Here is a 24,268-nt window from a genome sequence, read left to right as displayed (position 1 = left end):
AAATTAAAAACATTTTTATAGAATTAAAATGTAATCGATTTTAGAGACTTTGTAAGTTTTTTTTTGCGGATACGGTTTCCTAACCGTTAAAAATAATTAACACGTCCGGAATATAAAAAAATTCCGGACGTCTGTTCGTAACATTTTATTTTTAATCATAAATAAGAAAACTTTAAAAGATTTTTCGTTTTATTAGAAACCTTCAAAGTGTGTACTGGTTTTTATTTCGTAAATTTAAAAAAAAAAAAAAAAAAAAAAAATTATAAAGGTAAAAGTGTAGAATTATAATGTTAAATTTTTTTTTTTTTTGTCTTCAGTCATTTGACTAGTTTGATGCAGCTCTCCAAGATTCCCTATCTAGTGTTCAGTATACCCTCTACATCCTACATCCCCAACAATTTGTTTTACATATTCCAAACGCGGCCTACCTACACAATTTTTTCCTTCTATCTGTTCTTCCAATATTAAAGCGACTATTCCAGGATGCCTTAGTATGTGGCCTATAAGTCTGTCTCTTCTTTTAACTATATTTTTCCAAACGCTTCTTTCTTCATCTATTTGCCGCAATACCTCTTCATTTGTCACTTTATCCACCCGTCTGATTTTTAACATTCTCCTATAGCACCGCATTTCAAAAGCTTCTAATCTTTTCTTCTCAGATACTCCGATCGTCCAAGTTTCACTTCCATATAAAGCGACACTCCAAACATACACTTTCAAAAATCTTTTCCTGAGATTTAAATTAATTTTTGATGTAAACAAATTATATTTCTTACTGAAGGCTCGTTTAGCTTGTGCTATTCGGCATTTTATATCGCTCCTGCTTCGTCCATCTTTAGTAATTCTACTTCCCAAATAACAAAATTCTTCTACCTCCGTAATCTTTTCTCCTCCTATTTTCACATTCAGCGGCCCATCTTTGTTATTTCTACTACATTTCATTACTTTTGTTTTGTTCTTGTTTATTTTCATGCGATAGTTCTTGCGTAGGACTTCATCTATGCCGTTCATTGTTTCTTCTAAATCCTTTTTACTCTCGGCTAGAATTACTATATCATCAGCAAATCGTAGCATCTTTATCTTTTCACCTTGTACTGTTACTCCGAATCTAAATTGTTCTTTAACATCATTAACTGCTAGTTCCATGTAAAGATTAAAAAGTAACGGAGATAGGGAACATCCTTATCGGACTCCCTTTCTTATTAGGGCTTCTTTCTTATGTTCTTCAATTGTTATTGTTGTTGTTTGGTTCCTGTACATGTTAGCAATTGTTCTTCTATCTCTGTATTTGAACCCTAATTTTTTTAAAATGCTGAACATTTTATTCCAATCTACGTTATCGAAAGCCTTTTCTAGGTCTATAAACGCCAAGTATGTTTGTTTGTTTTTCTTTAATCTGAGGCCTAAAATTGCTTCCCTTGTCCCTATACTTTTCCTGAAACCAAATTGGTTTTCTCCTAACACTTCTTCCACTCTCCTCTCAATTCTTCTGTATAAAATTCTAGTTAAGATTTTTGATGCATGACTAGTTAAACTAATTGTTCTATATTCTTCTCATTTATCTGCCCCTGCTTTCTTTGGAATCATAACTATAACACTTTTTTTGAAGTCTGACGGAAATTCCCCTTTTTCATAAATATTACACACCAGTTTGTATAATCTATCAATCGCTTCCTCACATGCACTGCGCAGTAATTCTACAGGTATTCCGTCTATTCCAGGAGCCTTTCTGCCATTTAAATCTTTTAATGCTCTCTTAAATTCAGATCTTAGTATTGTTTCTCCCATTTCATCCTCCTCAACTTCCTCTTCTTCCTCTATAAAACCATTTTCTAATTCATTTCCTCCGTATAACTCTTCAATATATTCCACCCATCTATCGACTTTACCTTTCGTATTATATATTGGTATACCATCTTTGTTTAACACATTATTAGATTTTAATTTATGTACCCCAAAATTTTCCTTAACTTTCCTGTATGCTCCGTCTATTTTACCAATGTTCATTTCTCTTTCCACTTCTGAACACTTTTCTTTAATCCGCTCTTCTTTCGCCAGTTTGCACTTCCTATTTATAGCATTTCTTAATTGCCGATAGTTCCTTTTACTTTCTTCATCATTAGCATTCTTATATTTTCTACGTTCATTGTTAAAATATGTATGAGGAATTGCTGCTTTGTCTTGTAAACGCTGCGACCACGAATCGGGTTTTTTTCTCCAGCTACCGGATTTGAAACTTTCCTTTATAGAAATCATTCATTATACAGAGAACACGCAGATACATTTATATACTTTATTAGCGACGTCGTTCCACTTTTCACTCGGTTAGGAATTAGTAAGGTGTCTGGATAAAAAAAAACCGTGATGAGGAGGAGGTGTGGGTATCCGTTGAGGATCTGCGAAACAACTCTTTGTTGATGGATAATTTTTTGCCCGTTTAAATAGGGGAGACTCATACCGTCTGCATTTCCCTGGAGACTGGTACTTTTACTCAGAGTAGAGGGGACCGCATTACCCAACGGCGATTTTGTGACCGTCGGTTCGATTATATCGTGAAAAATCTTTTTTTTAACGTTTACTAACTACTCGACGATAAACTGAGGCTTCCTAGGGAGCCGTATTTCTATCCTAACGTTGATAAACTGTACGGAAATGTCTTACTGAAACTGTTCGGTCGGGTTTCTTGAAAAAAATTAATAACGATTATTTTAAACTATATCTAGTTTGAAAAATATAAAATAAATGACTAATTTTAAATTGACAAAGAATTTGGATTTAAGAAATTTTCAATTTGTTACTTTCCTTGGTTTCAGTTATTTATTTCCTTTAGATTCCTTTTCTTTTAAAGTAAAAAGCCGTTAGAAAATTTTACTGTAGGTAAAATGTAAAATTACGAAGTCGAAAGTTCAAATCCTAGTAAAGGTTGAAAAGTTACTCATATATGGATTTGAATGTAGATCGTAGATACGGTATTCTTTGGTGGTTGGGTATCAGTTAACCACACTTCTCAGGAGTGGTATACCTGAGAGTGTACAAGCTTACACTTCATTCAAATTCATACATATCATCCTCAATACCATAAATACCTTACGGTGCTTCCGGAGGCTTAACAGAAAAAAGAGATAAATGTAAAATTGGAACATAAAGAATGACCAAAAAAAAGGTTTGATGAGTATATCTGTGGGATTTTTCATGAATACTCGCTTTCAAGCAGGTATCTTTTAATCATACCTATGAAAAAATATTTCTTTTTGTATTTTAATGATAAAATTTATTCTGGTATTCCGTGCTTTTAATCGTGAACTATATTGTAGCAAGAAATAAAATATTAAAGAAATCCGAATGTGTGCGCGCGCCCATGCATGTATACATATATACATGGTGTATATATATATATAAAATTTCGTATTAAAATTTAAGTTTCTGTGAAAGTAATTAACGGACTTGCAGCACAAAAAAAAAGTTAATTGAAAGTTTCGTTGGTGATTTCTTCCATATTGGAAATAAATTAGAAAACGGTGAACAGTTTGGTAGAACAAGTTGTCAGTTCTTATCGCAGAAATTAGATCTTTCTAAATTGGTCGGAAGTTGTTAGTGTAGTTATGCTGACAAATTTCAACTGTTTTTTTACAAATGCATATCGTATGAGGAAGAACAGCTGTTTGATTTGGGAACGACTAGAAATAAGTTCATCCCCAGAAAACTATATAGTACTAAATATACGGTGAGAGATTGATTTTCCGTAAACTAACTTCAGTTCGTGTTACAAGTTTATCGGACGTTGTCACCGCGCTAGTGATGAAAGTAAGCTTCGTACGACGAACGGATGTGTGTTGATCCGCTTTCAGTAAATTTTTCATGTTAGTTCGGAAAGCTACCGCTCTTCGGTAGCGAAAGCGTATGAAGGTTTCTAAAAAAAAATCCAGTGGTCATCTGCCCAGTAAGTTATGACTTTGGCGTTCAGCTGTTAGAAGCGATTATTTAACAGTCGGTTAAATAAGCGGTAAGTGAAACGTTACGATAAATATCGAAAGTTACTTTCATGCCGTGTCGATAACGAGAATTCGGCGGAATAGTTTCGCATCGTCTACCCAGTGTTTCAGATCTTTTACTCGACGATTTAACTTTCTGTTGCCAGGAAAACGCTTTCGTTAGTAGACAGGACGGTAGGGTACTTTTACAATTCGATTCTCGCGACCTCCGTCTGTTACTTCACGTAAAGCCGAAAGAACAAATTATAAGGGAACGATTTGTTTGCGATGAATAAATAGAGCGCGAAGCCACAAGCGGGCCGACAGGACAAAGATTTTTTATGCGGAATATGCCACGATATTCCGTCGGTTTTTGAGTTGAATTTTTATCCTCTGTTCGGGATTCCTTTTGAAAAGCATGTTACATTGGTAACATTAGTAACTTTTGTAATGTACCTGTCGTATTCAATTTTTTTTAATTTTTAACTTAACTGTAGGATTTGTCCTACCTTACACGGTATATAAAATTAACGATTTATTGAAAAATAATTTTTTCCCTAATAAATAAAAAGTTTTGTTTTCCGATGTAAAATTCTAATTCGCTTAACTGAGACGACTAAAAGGATAACTGTTTTTCTTAAAACGCAAAATTCAAACTTGTATAATTTTTCAACAGATTTATTAAAACGTCGTTTTTTCTTGTTCAGTCTGTCAATAATTTAACAAAATCACTGGTATCTAATTTCGAACTTAAGTGAGCGAGGCGCTTAGTCCCTTAGTGATGTTTATTACCTTTTTGTTGTTTTAAAAAAAAAGTAGGTGGCTGATATTTCCCCAAAAATGTGTTTTTTTGCTTCCGTTGATAACGTATGGTAATATAAAATTTTAATTAATTGTCTGAATTGTATAGTTTAATTGTTAACGGTGTGTGCAACTATGTACGTGTTAATTTGTTGTTTTTTTTGTTACAGGTACGTTTACACTTAATGAAAATATGTTTCTTAATCGCTCCAAGTTATCTGTAAGTGTAAGCTTTCGTAAATAAAAAAAATCTACTTTTTGCAAACTTTATTTAAAGAAATTCTCAAAATTAAAAAAAAAATTGTATTTATTAATTTTTAAGTTATCGGTTCACCATAAAATAATGGTATTAGCGCTGCCAAAATACAGAACACTTTTTCCTACGGGTTTCTTTTTTCCTAATATAAGAGGAGAAATTAATTACCATTTTGTTTGTTATTAATATAATTTGCTAACAATTTCATACATATGTTAAAAAGAATGTTTTTAGTCTTAAAATGCTTTGTTTAAACGCATCTTTCGACAATTATTAAAGATGGAATAGTTAAAAATATATTTTAAAAAAGGAACTGCTTCCATCGCATTTTTATCCGGCGGTAGGACTAGTTCAACAAAAAAAAAAGTGGAGAAAGTTTTTTTTAATGTAAGTTTGTTTTAAGTGCCAAACCGTAGTGGTTGTAAGCGATCCGTCACAGCATAAACGTTCCCAATAATACGTAATGCTATGCCGGTATTATTGAAAACATAGCTTTATTATGAACATTGTAACTCTCAGAGAAAAAAAAACTTGTGACAGGTAGTCATTTTTTTTTTATTGAAGTACCCCGCTTCCGTAACCGAAACATCGTAGGCGATCCGATACGGATTACAAAAAGCTCGCCGAAAAGGCGTCGTGAACAGCGATGTAACGTGCCGAGATTACAGAGAGGGAGCGAGCGAAGAGGTTTTCCGTCGCGTTTTGTCGAAATTCATTTCGCAAGAGAAACGCATACGTGTCGCATAAATGCATTTCGTGTCGTTTCACCTTTCGAAACGCAGCAGATTTTTGTGTCCGCGGAGAGTTGCTGTTTTGATTTCGTGGTAAATTGTCTGATATCGTCTCTGTAAGAAGGTGTACGTTAAAAGTGAACTAAGTGTAAGAATAGTTTGCCGTGAAAAGCAGTGAACTCGGAGTATTGTAGATTTTATAAAGGGATTAGGTCGATTTCTATTATTTTTTAAAAATATTTTGTTTCTAATTCTAGTTCTTCTTATAGTTATAAATAACAATATAAAGTTTATTTCAAAATTTCTAATTAAGACGTCTGGCATCTAATCTAAATTTTCCTTAACATATATATATATATATATATTGTAAATAAACTTATTGTTATTTAGTCGTACGAGTTTACCGCTGTATATGAAAGAGCATTCCAAAAAAGCACCTCTGATGTATTGTATTTTTATTTCATATATATATATATATATTTTTTTTTTTTTACAAGCGCCACATTCGCATTACCGATCCCAAATCGATAGGATAAATTGTATTAATTAATACGCCTATTAAATTAATTACATATACACATTTGTTTTAAATGAAAGGTACATAAAATTTTATTTCATTAATAACTTGTGATATTTTTTCTTATTTTTATTTTTTTATTGAAATAACTATCGTAATTTTTTTTACGATCAGAGTTTTATAATATTAATAAATAAATCAATATATTTAAATTAAAAAAAGAAAAAAAAAGGGAGATGAAGTCTGATTCGAACCGATATGCCTATAGATGTCGCCATGTCCCCTAACATCCAAATATTTCATTAATTATATTTGGATATAACATTGCAACCAATGAAAATAAGTACCACTTATGATATATCGTTGAAAGGCTGTCAGTGAGGGCTTATTAATGGAGTTAAGAAAAAGTCAAAAATTCATTTTTTGGGCTGTTTTTTAGACACTTTATATTCAATAGATTGCGATCAAAAATGGAAGTGTACAACTAGTTGTTACATCAGTCCTAAATCCAAAAATTTCAACATTCTACGGCTAATCGTGTTTTAGTTATGCGAGATACAAATGACCCCGAAACTAGTTAAAATGGATTCAGGGATGGCCGAAATGGAAATTTCTGTTGAAATCTAAAAACCGAAATTTTTCGCGATCACAATAGTTTTTTTACTTCGTACAAGAATGTAAAATCATTATTTCTGCCCTTACCGGTTTAATTATATAAAATCAAAGAAAAACATGTTGTAGATTTAAAACCAAAGATAGTTTGTTAATTGTACATTTTAATTGAAATTAACAAAAAAATTGTAGCGCGGTTAGCATTGTGAAAATTGCACGTTATCAAAAGATATCTTAGATTTTATTAAAATAATTTTACATCATGAACTAAATACAGACTGCTTTAAGCGTGTGAATTGTGTCGTTCAAGTAACTAAATAGAACGATTTCGCTAAAGTATACCTAAGCTGTTGTCGTTGAAATTGAAAATAAAACGTTATCGCACGTTAGCAGTTCGTTCACCGGGTTTCGTTTCTTTCTTTATTTTTTTTTCTTTCTCTAGTGTTTATAGTTTAGTTCGTGTTTATTTTGTTTCGACTGATGCCGATTTGTTTGTATTGTGGTTTGGACTTATTACTAGCCGTTATTTTTATTAATGATGGCACTTTAAATACACTGTACGGTATATAAATCCCCGCATCACGATAATTGTATGTTCTATTTTTTTTTTCTTATTTTATTTTACGTCTTTAAATCTTTATAAATAAACCGGGATGGTTTTTCGTAAGATTCATTCACTTCACCGTTCTTGTGACGGTACTCCCTGCAATAATCGGCAACAGTGAGTCCATATTTAGATATCTCCTCGGTATATAAGCGTCTTATAAAGATCGGTTATCCCAGTACCGTAAGATCGTTGATTAAATAATTCTGCTCAAAATGGCTATAAAAAATATACTGTAGACTTTATTTTATTCCCCCGATCAATTTTTGTTGTATGCGATTTTCTCTTTCGCTAAAGAAATTTTTCTTTAAGAAAAAAAAAAAGTGAAGAGAAACTTTTATTAACTTTATATTTACGTTTCGTTCCTTGGACTAGCAAAACATTCTTAAAGTATACTCGATTAACCGACCGATAAGAAATTTTTTTCTTTATTTGTCGCTCGGTTTGACGTTCTTCGGCGTACGGTATTCCAGTTACCGGCAATTTTATGAAGTAATTGTTATTAAATTAAAATATTATTTTTCATAAAAGGAAAATAGAAAAAATCCATAGAAGGGCGCGTTGATGGTGTTTTTTTTTTTTTTTGTCTGTACTACTAAATTAATACGTTTTCCCGTATTTTTACTTACTTGTACTAAGAAAACGAAAGATCGCGAAAAATTTCGGTTCACTAAGTAAACTAAGTGATCGCGAAAAATTTCGGTTTCCAGATTTCAACGGAAATATTTATTTTCACCGTCCCTGAATCCATTTTCACGAGTTTCGGCGTGACGTCTGTACGTACGTACGTATCTCATATTACCCAAAAACGATTAGCCGTTGGATGCTAAACTTTTGGGTTTATGACTGTTGTAAAATCTAGTTGTGCACTTTCCCTTTAGATTGCGATCGGCTGCACCAAAAGTGTTGAAAAAGGCAAAATTGGATTTTGGACTTTTCTTAACTGCAGTAATAAGCCCTCATTGAGAGATTTTCAACGTTGTATCATTTGTGTTGTACTTATTTTCATTGGTTCCGGAGTTATAGCCATATAAGATTTTAATTAATGAATTATTTTGATCTTACGGAAAGGCACGTCGGTTCGAATCGGACTACATACATATACTTTTTTTTTTTTTTAATTTAAATATATTGATTTATTAATAATTATTAACCTCTCTTTGTAAAAACAGTTTTACCATAAATAATAATTGAATAATAACAGCAAAAAAAAAAAAGTTATAAAACATCAGAAGTTATTAATGAAATAAAATTTCATGTATTTCTTATTTTAAAAATCTTGTAAATGTAATAATTTAATAGGCGTAGAATGAAGTCATGTGTTTTCCACATGAAATTTTCTTTTATTAATACAAGCGAAGCATCCGTGGTACCTCATATACTTAGTTGGAAGTTTGAGGGGAAAAATGTAATATATACAGTAACGATTTTGATTGTTGCAATCTCTTTGAGACAATTCTCAAAAATGTAAGTAGAATTTATTTAATATCGTGGACAGTAAATGCGAATATTTCTTAAAAGATTGTCACCAAAAACTTCATTTTATTATAGGCCCAAATTCTTTACTTTCTGCTGTATTATTAATTCTGATAATGTCTTAGTTCCCCCTCCCTCACACAAGTTATTGAAAATTGTCCGGTCCGGATTCGTCATCGATCTGCTGTACTCCATAATACAATTAATTGATTAAGTCAACGCTGTTTAAAATTTCAAATTTTAACCCTGTGATTGTCATCTACATGCAAGTGATTTTTTAAAGAAACGTTCCCTATTATTATCAGGTCATTAATATCAAAAAAATATTTTTTCGAAGAATTTTTACCTAATGTATGCTTCCTTCCTGTAGCCGCTAGCCTCCATGGCAGGAATTCACAGCTAGTAGTCGCTTCACGGCTTTTCTGACGCCGATCACCTATCGGACATTAAACAATGGATGTACTTATTACTTGATGTACGACTAAGAGTAGTCGGGTGGAAAAACGACGTTATCGCTTTGTGTGCGCTTCCCTTATGTGGGAAGGTCGCTTTCTGTTTGTTTCCTGCTTTCTAATTCCTTGGCTTATCTTCTGCCTTCTGTCCGTCGTTATTTTGGACGGTTTCCTTTGTTGTTTGTGGTACTTCTTGAAACATTTTTAATCGTTTTATACCTCATTTCTATTCTCAATATCGATTTGATTTATATCTTATTATTGGCTTTTTCTAAGCCGTTGGTTTTTTGAATTTATTTTAATTAGATGTCCGTAAAACGTGACTTGTTTTCAAGTTAGTTTGAAATTTTTGAAACACACCTTCGTTGAACGTTATACGTTCTTACTTTATCGGTTTTTGTGAAACGTTCTTTCGTCTTCAATTTTTTTTTTCAACGTACTGATTAAAACTATATCTCCTGTGATGCGTACAAACTTTCTTATAAAATTAGCGTTTTTTATAGCGCATTAACTAAAGCATTCTTAGAGAATTTGTTTGACGATGTTAGACGGTTGCGTACCAAATTATTCAATTTTCCTTTAAAAAACCTGAAGTTTTCATTCGTCAAGGGACGTTTTTAACATTTGATATAATTATAGTTTTCTCAGCGATTTCGTTTAATTTGCTGATTTCATCCATCGCAATTTCAGAGTACTAGACAAAATTGCTAAACCGATGGTGAAGGCTAAAACACTAGGTTTCTATTTATTTCTTTCAGTATTATTTTCCATTCCCGAGTTACTTTCAAGACTATCATAAAATTGCCTTCAAGATTGCCTTGTCGACTCCAGTTTTTTTTATTTTATTACTTCCTTGTACGAAATAAAGGAAGTATTGTGATCGCAAAAAATGTCGGTTTTAAGATTTCAACAGAAATATCCATTCTGACCATCACTGAATTCATTTTCACTAGTTTCGGCGTGACGTCTGTACGTTCGTATGTATCTCGCATAACTCAAAAATGATTAGCAGTGGAATGTTGAAATCTTGAATTTAGGACTGTTGTAACATCTACTTTTGATTGCAATATTCCTTTTTTGATTGCAATCGACTGGACCAAAAGTGTCCAAAAAAGCCTGAAATCCAAAACAATTTGAACTTTTTCTTAACTGCGCTAATCATTACTGATTGAGAGTTTTTCAGCGATATATCATAAGTGGTACTTATTTTCATCGGTTCCAGAGTTATAGCCAAATATAATTTTAATTAATGAAATATTTGGATCTTACAAGGGGGAAACACATCGGTTCGAATCCGACTTCTCCTTTTTTTTTAACTTTTTTTTTATTTAAGTATATTAAATTAATCTCTGACTGTAAAAAATAATGTGTGTATATACATTTAAATAGGCGTACAAGGAAGTTATGTGGTATGCACATCAGGTTTTTTTAAATCAATTCGAAATTTCTTCCGTAAAATTTAATTTTCAGTATTGCATCCCTGATTGTTCTAGTAAATAGTGTGATTTTTTTATCGATAACCAAATTCATTTTTTTTTAAGTTTACCAACGTTATCGCGTAGTTTTTTTCTAATTTTGAATTATTAATTGAAAATGTATTCTCTAGAAATTCATTTTTCGTAATCCGGTTTAAATTCTGTTCAAGCTCGGATGGTGTTGTGTAAAACTTTTGGATAAAGTTACCGGTGTGATAATTATTTAATCCTTTATACCATTTTTTTTATTTTTATGAAGAGTGTGAATCGACGCACGTTGTGAATTATTTCAATTTCTAATTATAAATATTCACCGTAGAATCTTCATCGGATTCACCATATTCGTTTTAGTTGTTTAATAATTCGTTGAATTTTTCTCTTTATTTTCTTAGTTTTAAATCCAGGGTTTAATTCCGACGTGCGGTTTTGATTCTGTCGGTTTTCATTTATGATTTTGTTCAAAATTACGGTAAAATTATTCAGTTGCCTTTTTTATTTGAAGTTTCGTTTTATTTTTGAAGCGTGGTCTGTGCTTTTAATGTATTATTTACAAATTTAATTAAATTTTCGGATATTATTTTTGTTGACCTTTTCGCGTATAACTTTTTTTCTCTCAACAGATTATCCTTTAATTCCTAATTATTTTCACGGATTCTCTTATAAATTATTTATTTTATTTGCGGGATTTAAATTTTTACGGAAAACAAATTTATTTTCATTTAGTGGCGGATTACTGATACGATGGTCGAGTGTTTGCGGTTTGTTGTTGAAATCGTGCAGTTTTGTTCTGCTGTAATTGTAGAGGTGAATATGGCAAAATTAAGCGCCTTTCTTTATGTACGCAGTTTATAACGTATTTTATTTTTATTATTATTATTAGCACGTGGGAGGTCACATTTGCGTCCCTGACCGGCTCCCTCCTTCGTATACTGTAAGTTGCAGTTTTTATGTAACGGTTAGTAATCCTTGTACCTGTGCGCGCGCGCGTGTATGTGTATGAAGGGAGTGGTTGATCTAAAGGTTGTCCGTGTACATCTGCTTTGCGCGTCCTAGTTCCATTTTAGCACCCGTCACATTAGACGATACTGGTTTTCTACCCGTAGATATTGTTATTTACTTTGCGATAATCGGTAATAATTTTTTGAATAATTATTTTAAGATATCTTTGGTAAAAATGCTGTTTTTTGGAAATTATATTTTTTTATCTTTTTCTCGACGTATATCTGATTCGAAGAACAGCGTTCAGAAAAAAATCGATTCGGTATAAGATCCTTACGCGGTTATTATCAAATTCCGTTATACGTTTTCATATCGTTGAACCCATATAAACAGCAGACGTAACCTCAAAAAAACCCGTAAGCGCGCGTCCGCAAAATAAATTTGAATAATTTTACGCTACCTTTTACTAGAAAATATAGGAAAAAGTTCATTTTGAATACTGTTCCGGAACCCTTTGTTTTCGAGTTAACAGCTAGCGAGTAAATTCTTTCTCATTTCTGTTCCGACGACAAACGTAGCCGCACTTAAATTCTTGGCACGCAAGCGGTAGCTACGTATTTTTTGACCGGAGAAACAATGCGATTTAATTAATAATCGACCGAAAGCGAGTAAAACTTCCAACATTTTTTTCTAATTTTAAAGCAAATGATAAGTCGTTTTGAAATAGTAAAACGTTGCTCAGCCGATATTATTACTAATTGAATTTCTCGTGGCGCATCGGGTTTCCTGCAGTAGGTCGCGGCGAGTTTTTCGTGAAGAAAATATTCAATTATTTTAACCGCAAAAGTTTCGTAATTTATTACCTGGAGATCTTGCATTGCAGCTAAATTTCTATCATCTTTAACATAATTCTCGGTTTAAGCTGTACCGAACTTAAATGATATTAGTTTTCTTTTCTTCCGAAATAATAGAGTTAATTAGTGGACGAGTTAATAGTGCGATTTCCGACGTATTTTTCATTTTCATTTGTGTTTGAATACTAGATGGTGAATACCGGTTTTCTTAAGCGGTTGGGTTTCAATTAACCACACATATCAGAAACGGTCGACCTGAGACCTGTTAAGACTACACTCATACACGTCATCCTCATTCATCCTCTGAAATAATACCTGACGGTAATTCCCGGAGGTTAAACAGGAAAAAGGAAGGGAAATTTTACTTAATTTAAAAAAAAAATTAATAATTACCACCTGCTTTAGAAGACGACATTCTGTACGGAAAAGACTGTAAATGATTTCTGACATGGTGAAAAACTCGTCCATGTTTGTGAAGTTTGAAATTACTTGAATATAACATACTGTTTTATAGTCTGGTAGTCGGATTTTTTTTTTGAACGTTTTTGACCGTGTTTGGGGTTTAACTATAATCCGGGTCCAACTAATGGTCTTTAAAGCCACCCGACTTTAACATCACTGTTGCTAACTGTAGGTTCGTATAAAATATTTATTACGCGTAACATTTCGATACTGGCGTACGCGTGTCCAAACGGGCTGAACATCTCGTTTCTATATTAATTGTTTTTTATCTTTTACAAAAAATAATCCCGAAGAAATTGATTTCAAGCTATATCAGAATTATTTTTCAAACGGTTTTATTGTTTAGTTTGTACAAATATCCCTAAATATATTTTTATTGTATTTCAAGGTGGAATTCCGCAGTACAAGATTAAATGAACCGTTACAGAATGGCTTTACTTTACTTTTTCTTTGTAAAGGATTAGGTTTTTGTTTTTAATTTTGATTGTACTACGAAATTTTTTTCGATAGACAAAATCCAATTTAAAGTTCTTAGAGGAAAGATCTTTTATTTGTGATATTTCACGTGTCGGGGTCTGTAATCTTCGAACACAGGTTTCGACTGTTATTTTGTGTCGTATTACATTAGCGGTGAGTAACATAAGTGCGATTTCTTTCCCGTCGCCGGCTAACGATTCTTCAAGATGAGAGAAAGAGCGGTTTCTTTAAGAGATTTAGCCGGACGAGGGATTGACGGGGGAGCTTCGTTCGTATATAATCGTACAGTGTGTGAAATTGTGTGCGGGTATCGCCGCTGCCGCTCTACACCGCAGTAGCAGTGTGACGGCTAAAAATAAAAAAAATCTCCTCCCACGTAGATTTTACTAGTTTAACTTAACCCCCTCCGCATCTGGATGTTGTACGTACAGGAACCCGTTTGTGTTCGTCTGTGTTGTCATGTGCTGCAGCCGCCTCCACTTATTTCACTCTCGTTTCTTTTTCTCCCCTTCCTTCGGCCCCGCCGTCATTACCGATCCCTCTTAATTCCCTCTATCGTGGTTTTATTAGCGGGCCGCTCTCCAAACCGCGAACGCTGACCTTTTTGTTTAATCGTAGTATTACGGCTTACTGCTGTCTGTATTTATTCGCGGTACACAAAAAGAAAAAAAAAAGAAATACTGAGTACAGTTTTTTACCGGTTATTCATTTGTATCGGCGATTTGCTCGGTCGTGTTCTTAGAACGTCCGATCGCCGATGCGTTATGTTAATCTATTTAAACAATCTGTTATAAATACTGCATCTATCTTTCGCGTGTAGAAATAACAGTCTTGTGCCGTACTTACACGTTAAGTTATGATGATTATTAATCTATGCGTGTTATTCGTAGAAAATTCGGCTTTTATTTTTCATTTCAGTACTCCATTTTAGGGGTTCCTATCGATTTCTTCTCGGCATCCTGCACCTCGAACGCTAAAGCCGTCATCTCTGCATTTGCCCTCCCTCTCTTCCGCGATCACGCGTATATTTTGTTAGCGTCGTTAAGTTTTTTAAATACGCCCGGTTCGTTTACGTTTTTATTGTATATAATATAAAAAGTCCTTCAGAATAGATTTATATTTTTATTGGATTTTTACGTTCGTTTTTAATTACATTTTATCTTTTATTGTTTAATTACAGTGGCATTCAGATAATACTGAACCCTATTCTGTATATTTTTCATTAAAATAATCTACGCGTAATGTAAGTTAATCGGTGGATTTGAAGAAGAATCTCGTGTAATTTTTTTTGTTGTAATTGATATAATGAAGATAGCCTGATAAGCGTAATACGTTTCATGTTGATAAGTACGTAAGTTGATAGGTTACTTTGGAATAGAAAACTTTTATTTATAGTTCGTGTACAACCTCTTTTCGTTAGTAGAAACAAAGGAGGAACATTTTGTTCCTAGTTATTTAATATGGAATAAAATGTATTTACTTGTCGGAGAACTCAGTATATTTTATTAACGTAATAATATACATTGAAATTAACCGATGATGTCGTTCATTGAATTTTTTATTATGTCGTAAACACAACTTTTCGTTCGCGTGTGTCGACCCGTACCTTGAACTCGCTTTATTCTACTGCAGGTGACATCTTTATAAATACAACGTTACGACTGTGTTAACGCTGATGCGTTAATGTTAATCTACCTATCTAAATAATTCGTTAAAAGGATGTCATTTGATTCTTTTCTTTCTTAATATATAGAAATATCGGTTGTGTTGTTGTTACTCGTCGAACTAAAACGGTTAACGCCCCTTACTGAAAATTCGCTTTTTACATTTTACTAAATTATTTTAGCGCGTTACGTATTGATTTCTTCTTCGCAACTCAGACGCCGCAAGACGTCATTTCTTCACTCGCCGTCCTTTTTTTCGACCGCCATTAGTATACTTACCTTTCATCCGCGTCGGAGGAGACACGGAGCGATTTTACGGATTTTTATTAGGTAAGATAATATCGATAATTTACCGAATACGAATGACCAGTTACTTCACGGGCGATTATCGATCGACGGAGATAGGCGTAATTCAATATACAGTATTTTGTAATTCCGTAAATCGTTGTGAACGAATGTTGGACGTCGCTGGAAAAACGACCGATTTATATATAGGTTTGATTTCTTGATCGTTCTCAAACGGTTCTGGTACAAGTTTTAATGGAAGGCGCTTTCGTTTTTGCCATTTTTAAGCTCATCAGAAAGGATTATAGTTTTACGCGGACGTATTTGTTTTTAATTTAATGTCAATGACGGTTACTGGTCGGTTTTTAAGCGATTTAAAAATTAGTATGTTCCTTATATATATGTTTTTAATTCTTACTTATAATCGGATAAAATAGAAAGGTACTCGTATTTAGCGTACAGTACTCAACACCTCTAAATTTAAATTTTAAATTTTTTACGTGGTTTTTCGGCTCGGAATAAAAAAATACAAATTTTGTTGGATTGCTGCTACCTTTTGCGTAAGGAATTCTATTGTCGTTAGAGAAAAAATTTAAAATATTCGATTCTTAAAAATATTCTCATAAATTTATTACGTGTGTTACTAAAAAAAAAGTTTTTCTTAGTCGCGTAATTTTTATTTCCACTTAATTTATTTTTTACTATAAGACGTAATAAATAAATCACGCGAACTGATGTACACACCTGTTTCTATATTTATTTACAGTAAAGGTGGCGTAAGAAGTCTGAATTAACGATCGCTGGACTAGGTCGTTGATTCTTTCGATTATCCGGAAGAGAATCGTCATCGGAAGTCGAAAAAAGAGCAGAAGTACGTCCTTATCTTGTCAAAAATTCTTCAGGCGATCGGAATATCTTTAGTCGAGATTTAACAGGTCGAATGCTTAGTATCGAGCGATCAGATACGTTCTGGGATTGTTTTTTTCTGATTGTAAGGATACTATCGAGAAAAAAAACTAGCGTTTCTTTCTAAAATATAGGAGTAGCCGATCGAACCTTATGTACCTTTAAACCTTGTCCCGAGATTTATAATAAAATAAAAGCTTAATCCGAAGGTTTCGAATCTTTCCTTCAATTCGATGGTTTTAATTCATCTTTTCTATGAACGTTGTCATTTCAATTCGTATTTGTTATACGAAATTTTTGTACATAGTCGCCGAGACCGGCGAAGCCGTCGTTTCGAATTATATGTTTTATATTTTTACAAAAAAGCGCATAGTCTTACTCAACTTGATTTGTTTTCCTTTACCTATTTTGCTGGAAGCGTCCTCATTGTGGAAATCACAAAAAATGTCTTCCAGAAACCTGACAAAGCCTTATTTAAGTGTAATATTACGGATCGATTTGCGATTTTAACGTTAAAGCGATCTTGGAACGCTTTAATTTTATTATTTTACGCATATCGGTACTAACGAACTAAGGCGACAAAAAACTGTCGTAATTTATTATGTTTTTACAGTTAAAAAAAGGAGGGGGCAAGTTGTTATGTACGGAAGTAATGATGAATAGCATAATTACGGTCGATAACGCATACTTCCCCGCCACGTTTGTCGGTTACGTATTGTAAATAATAGTTTTTTTTATTTTGCTCACTTTATTGCACAGCCGGTGGAAAGTTATGCAACACGCTTAACGTGTGTATCGTAGCCCCTGCAATCTGTTAATTAGACAGCGACTAATAATATTATTGTAAAAGATTTTTTGCGAAAAATTAGTTTTTTCTGTTTAAATGAAATCTTATGATGTTATTTATCGGCTGATCGCTTTTTACGTAATTGTATATTATTCTAATTTGGTTATTAAAAAATCCGAGATGGATTTCGGCTCGTAATAGATCCCGTTCGAGACTGTACTTGCTAATAGTTTGCTTTCATTCCTTAAACACTTCACCGGTACTCTGAAAACCGATTCGTTGACGGATTATTAATTCAAGATTACTAATTAAAGAAATTTTGTTTGGCTGGAATCATTAAAAGCATTACTTATACTCGGTTAGTCGGTTCTAAAATAATTCGTGGAGGAGGTGCGGTTTTGCTCGCTTTCAGCTCCAGGAGCGTGTTTTTTCGATCGGATAGTTCTAATAAAAAACCTATCTTAGGATCGTGGTGTTATCAAAGGGTAAATAACGCAAAGATCCTGCGCAGTAAAGCCGGGGTGGCTATTCCGTACACACTCCTATCCAAAGTTCAAGTTATCGTTTCGAAGACGGATAATTAAATAAATAAACGATTTTGGTATTACTTTTTTTGAACGTAATACAGGATCCGATACAGATACCTTGCGATTTCCACTTGTACGACGCACTTCTTCGGGCGTTATTATTACGTCTGGTGTAGGCATTTCACCAGAGATAACATTTTAACTAGATTTCATAAGAAAGCAAGCTCTACCTATTGTAATCGGTATCATGTTCCGATTTCCGGAAAATTTCGAATATCTTCGCGTTTCACATACCCCAAACCCTAAAACCACACACAGTCAACTCAAAAGTTTATATATATATTTCTCTTTCTTGCGGACACGAATGATTGCCGTAATTTTGCGCCAGTCACTTTAAAATTGTTCCTTAAAAATAATTCGTCCCAAAATCTCGGTCGAGTTCGTTAACGATCAAAGTCGGACCATGGGGATGGATATGGGGGGCTTTTTCGAGAAAAAAAAACAAAATATCGCTATAACTTTCTTATTAAATAAAATATCGAATTAGTTTAAAGTTCCTACTCTTATTTGGATAAAGGCCTAAAACTTATATAAGTAATTTTTTTTTATATCACCAACCGTTTGCCCAGGGGGTGGAAAAAATGGGGGTTCGAAGACAAAAAAATATTATACCTCCCTTATTAGGCACAGTATCGAATCGGTTTAAAGTGGTAGTTAGTCCTCTAAACATTACCTAAAACTTTTGTCTGTAACAATTTTTTATATGACCGATTCTTACGGCAAGGGATGACCAAAATGTTGCTGGAATTGTGAAGGCGGGGGCTTGTCGTACGCTAAACATATGAAACTTTTTTCACATGCAACCGTTGCCGTATCGAGTAAATTTGAAGTTTTTTTTTTTTTAACTTTAAGGTGGAAATCTTTTTTATCCCCCTACTTAGCAGCGGTGAAATCTATCTCCGATTTGCGGCGTGCGGAAAGGGGATTTTTAGATTAATATTTAATTTATATTTATTTATATCATATAACTTTTAGTTTTCGAACTGTTCTCCGCCTCTCGTGGTATAATGTGAACGATTATCGACCGCTGAGAACATTCGGTGTACGAAATGCAACGTTTATTTCTTAGTTTTATTTTTTTCATTTTCCGATGTAACAAATCTATTCTTAGCTGTGGTACTCGACTTTTTTCGCAACAAACTAGGTACGCCGAGCTTGTTCACTATTTTTAACCGTATGTCATGAATATTGTATTAGCATACTTTATTATAAAAAAAAGCCGAGGTTTTACGCAGGCGCATTGTTTTTTTGTCGAAATGAACCTCATCGATTTCTTTTACCTTTGTGAGACGTTGAAATTTTTTGATATGAATACTTATTTTCGTGACAGGAAAAGGAACTATCGAACGCATGTACATATTTATTTATAATATTGTCCCCGGTCGGGATCCTATCAAACCGTTTACAATTGTCGGATAATCTCGGAATTGCAGTGGTATTATTTTAGGGAGCCACGAGGTTATTTTAGAGATTTTGTGTTCTCGAAAGAAAACTATTTTTTCCGGAAAACTAAAAAACTAGAAAAAAAGAAAACTTTTTTCCTGGAGGAAAACTATTTTTTTATAAATATTTTTATTTCCTACAGCCAATTTACATTGACAGTAACAAAAAATACTTTTACAGAACTACAAAAACAATAATAATAGTAATAGAATACATTGATAATTGTTTTATTTATTTATTGCGATTAACACGGTACTTAAAAAGTTTTAAAATTAACAACAAAAAAAAAAGTAATAAAATTATGAAAAATAAAATGAAACTGACTGAAGGATGAGTGTATGTCCTTTGTAAGCCTATATTGAAGCAGTTATTTTCAGATTAATTAAAATTTGAATAAATTGCTGGGACGAGTTATTTAAAAAATATTACGTATTTTGCGTAAGATTTCGCTGTTTAATTAACTTTTGTACCTTACCTTGTGACGTAGTGGTAATTAAGAATCATTTTAAAAATAATGATCATTAAAAACCGCATCTGTATAGATTACACATATTTTTTACATGCAGCATATTATGACCGAGCAAGACTGTTGTTTGAAAAGACCTTCAACTGTTATCTTCGTGATTTTTTTTTTTTGTAGGTACTGGTATTAAGGATGAAATATTCGTAAGTTGTTTATTACGTAATTTTGGGACGCAATATGTAAAGAAGCTTTTAAAAGTTTCAAGTTTAGGAAAAAAACGATTCGAATTTTTTTCTCATCTTTCTGAAAAAACTTCTGAGTTACTCAAGACGTTTCTTCCTGCATTCTAAAATATTCACAGCACCTTATTTACGTAAATATTAATGTAAGCATTCCTAGACTTCTAAATCAGAGCAAGTGAGCCCATTCATCTGCGTGACACGGATTGTGGTTTTATTTGATGGTCCTAATATGATAAGCTCTTTCAGGACATTTGCGTTATAATAAAAAATTAAAAAGGGCCTACTTTAAGTTAGTCTTAAATATTTTAAATAAATATTATCGTTTATATCGCGTGTACTCCGAAAAATAAATTATTATACAGGTCGATTCAAATAGGAATTGACAACATTAAAAGCACACAAAAGTTTATTTAGATAATTTACGGATTCGGATAAGTTTCATTTTATAGGAAGACAATAAAGTTTATATAGAAAGCGTGCTATTCCTGAAAAAAAAAATGCGTTTAAAATTTCACGTACCTGAAGACAGATTTCAGACGGGGGCCGTCTTGCCGAAACCAGTTCTTTTGATTGCAATGTTGTAACATACCAAGTAATTGGTGTTGGGGCCGACAAAGTTCTGAATGTTTGGAACGATACGGTCGAGAACCAAAACCTCATATTTCACTGCGTTTAAATTTCCATCAAAAAATATAGTGTCGGGTACCTGTGTAGGCTGTATGAGATGGTGACTTCGATGGTCTCCAGTTTGTTAAAACTAACGGACGTTCGGATGCAATATAAAATGTAAGTTTCATATCGCGGACTGCCTAACTGTACCTTAAAAAATGCCTGCAAAAAAAAAACAAAACGGAAAATTTTGTTTAACGAGTTTCTGTTCTTTTTTCATAATTTGTATAAATTATGTGTACAAATAGTAGTCGGGTGGTTTTTTTTTTAAAAGTATTTTAGTTTTCCCTAAGGACATCTTACTTTGTAAAAATTATCTGGTGATATTCATAGGTCTGATGTCGTCTTTTGTTCTTGGATCCAGCCTTAGAATAGTAATTATTGAAAAGAAATATTATTTTTCCTTCTTGTCCAAACCTTACACGATCGATGTCGATAAAATATTCCACGTTATGCTTTTAATCGTGTTAATTATATTCGTGGAAGAGCTCAATTTATTAAACTCTGTACAACTGTAGCAAATCCGCTCTTTACAGAATTACAAGTTAAATTATATTTCATTAAATACCAATTATCAATTGTAAATGAAGTACTTAGTAAAGGTTGTTTGTATATTTAAACTTGCATAAAAAAAAGGCTGTTACTTTTTTTAAATAATTAGTGTTCTCATTTCATTTGTTAATAAAAACAGTTTTCTTTCAATTTTATAGTTAATTGGACATGAAATCAGTCTGGTTTTACCCCTTTTGGAAATAGTGCGTAGACAAATTATGACGTGTACCGCCTGTCTCTGTCGTTGCAATTCTCATTTATATAAATTAGATAGTTCAGATTCTGAGTAATCAAATTTGCAAAACACACACACACACACACACACACACACATATATGGTATATATATCTTATTTCTCGCTTAATCCGTTGCACTTTTTTGACCAACATTATTTAAAAGTAGGTGCGTGATTTATGCTAGAAAACGATTTTCCGTAGATTTATAATGAAAATAAAATGAGTTTAAAAAGTGTTAATTATTTAAAAAATTCAGGTGCGTGAATTACGCGAGTAAATACGGTGTGTGTGTGTGTGTGTGTGTACGTGTGTACGTGTTGACGGAAAACGAAATGTTTTATACATCCGGGAATTCTTGCCTTAATTTTATATCTACTTCACTTCCGAACTTGAACCCTTTGATCTCGATCGGAATTAAATTCAGGGTATGTGCATGAATATGTTACGGTTTTACCTGGAAGGCCGATTCTGCTATCTCAGTTTGCATTTTATTTTTGTCCAGTTTGTTTCCTTAACCAAGTAGTTAACGAACGTTCGTTTCTTATTCGTTCGGTTTCTTCGAACGAATAGTATTCGAACGTTCGTTGTTTGACGAGAGCCGACTACGTAGTGCAACCAATACAGCGACATCGATAGAAAAAGGAAACGATTGAAAGAAGAAAAAAGAAAACACGATTAACGTAGGAAAAGAAATAAACAGTCGACCGAAACAACTTCTGTTGGAGTTCGATGTGAGACGCTCGGCTTTACTTATTCTGTTCGTTGTACGCCGTAAAGGTCTTCAACACCGGCATGAAAAAAAAACCGGTTGTTTGCTCCTATTTATTACTACTTTTTTCTTCGTTTGTCGTGTTGGCTTTTCTTTGTTTATTGTTTGGTTATAGTTCGATTATAGTTCATTGTTTAGTTTTATTTATATATCGTTCGGAGCGTACTTTTTCCTTTTTTTTAAACAATTAATTTGCTTGTATTCTCTTAATCTTTAACTTCTCGTAAATAATCTATATATATATATATAGAATACTGACTGATTCGTCAACGTCCAGCTAAAGACTACAAAGATAAATTGATGAAAATTTGTACACATCTTTTCTTACGGTGTACGTGCATACTTAGAAAGGATTTTTTGAAATTCCGAGTTTGGGGGTATGATACACCAGATTTTTTTTAAACTTCTAGACGTAAATTCATAAATGTTTTATGAAAAAAATTAAGCTTTTGTGCCAAAAATGAATTTTCATCTCTAAAATAAGCGAGAAACTAGGAGATGTGTGTCTTACGGTAACAATTGGAACTTTAGAATCTTTGATGTTACTGAGCTCGTAGTACAGTTATATATGAAAGAGCAGAATTTTTACTCTGATTTTAGGTATTACTTCTTCTTTCACTATCTTCTACAGTTTTCAGAAAATTTATTTGTAAAAATATGTTAAAATTGTAGACATTTTGATAAATTATAATTATTATTTATTTTCGCTGGAGGTATTTCAAAGAAATAATGCTTAAAATCGTAGAAAACACTATTTTGTACATTAAAAAAAAAATCATGAAGATCCGTCTAAAATTACTAAAGTTAGAGCTGTTACCGTACCTGGAAAAAAATGCGGGAAATTTACATAAAATATTGATTACTTGTTTTTCTTGTCTTTCACTTACTAGAGTAGAATCTGTAGGATTAGGAGAGCACAGATTTCACAGCAGGCTTATCACAAATATTACACGCTACACTTAGTTTACGATTAAAACGTAAATTTTGTTCATTACCGAGTTTCATTTCACGGTTTCCGCACAGAGGGCATGATAAAGAACTAACTAAATTTAGAAGTGAATTTTTAATTACAAATAAATATTCAAAACCCTCGACAGCTACTTCTCAATTTGTAATATTTGAGTGTTCAAAATCAGATATTCTTTCACATATTTTCCTTACGTCTACATTCGAGGGTCCAGGTTGAGTCTCAATAAAATTATCTTGTGGAGGAGTAACAATTTCTTGGGCCCAACTTTTCTACCTCGCCTGATTAGCAATTTTTGCTCTGACTTTCACATTTCTTGCAGGTATTTTTGTATGCGTTGATGTTTGCGAGGCAATTTTACACAAAAAATGCAAAATTAAGAATAAACACAATCAAAATAAGCAAAAATAATAAACAAAATGGAACTTACTGGAAATTGATGTTTACAAAGTTAGTCTAATAATACTTGCACAGCAAGTAGGAAAGTCACATGAATCTACCTACTATTTTGAGTAAAAATTTAAAGAAACTATTCTATAATATATTGGCAAACCTTACTTTAGTGAATTTCAAATAATTATGCGAAAAAACTACCATAGTCACACGGCGTATACGGTAACCAATAAAACTTTCGCGACCTGTAACTTTATGATTACACATTTTTATTCAGAAAGAAGGACTGTAAATTCAACAGAAAACTTTTTTTGAAAAAAAAATTATTTTAATGTACCCCGTTAAAGGTTTAAGAGTAACGATGAAATTTTACTATTTTTTTGTAATTCCACGGTAATAAATGAAGATATCAACTTTTCCGAGTACTAAACGAGATGTTCACCGGATTGGGGCTGGCAAATATTTTTCAGATAAATACCTAAAAACAATTTTCGGTTTTCTTTTTTGAATTTAGTTTTTTTAAGGGGTGCGACGGTGTACGGCGCGGCGGCCCAACCATCAGTCACTGTTATTGTATGTGCGACGCGACTGGCATCCGGTTACACGACTAAAAAAAGATAAAAGGAAATTAAAACGTTTTGTCGCGTAAGGCTAAAATCCGGGCAAGGTTCATTTTTA

The 24,268-nt window shown here is 32.9% G+C and overlaps 1 protein-coding gene across 1 annotated transcript in view; it reads left to right on the top strand.

Annotated features, from left to right (window-relative positions):
* Positions 1-24,268, top strand: part of LOC142333351 (uncharacterized) — a 283,990-nt gene that overhangs the window by 121,547 nt on the left and 138,175 nt on the right. The window lies entirely within an intron of this gene.

Source organism: Lycorma delicatula, chromosome 12, assembly GCF_047948215.1.
Source record: "Lycorma delicatula isolate Av1 chromosome 12, ASM4794821v1, whole genome shotgun sequence".
Taxonomy (NCBI): Eukaryota; Metazoa; Arthropoda; class Insecta; order Hemiptera; family Fulgoridae; genus Lycorma; species Lycorma delicatula.
This window is presented reverse-complemented; position numbering and strand designations above follow the sequence as displayed.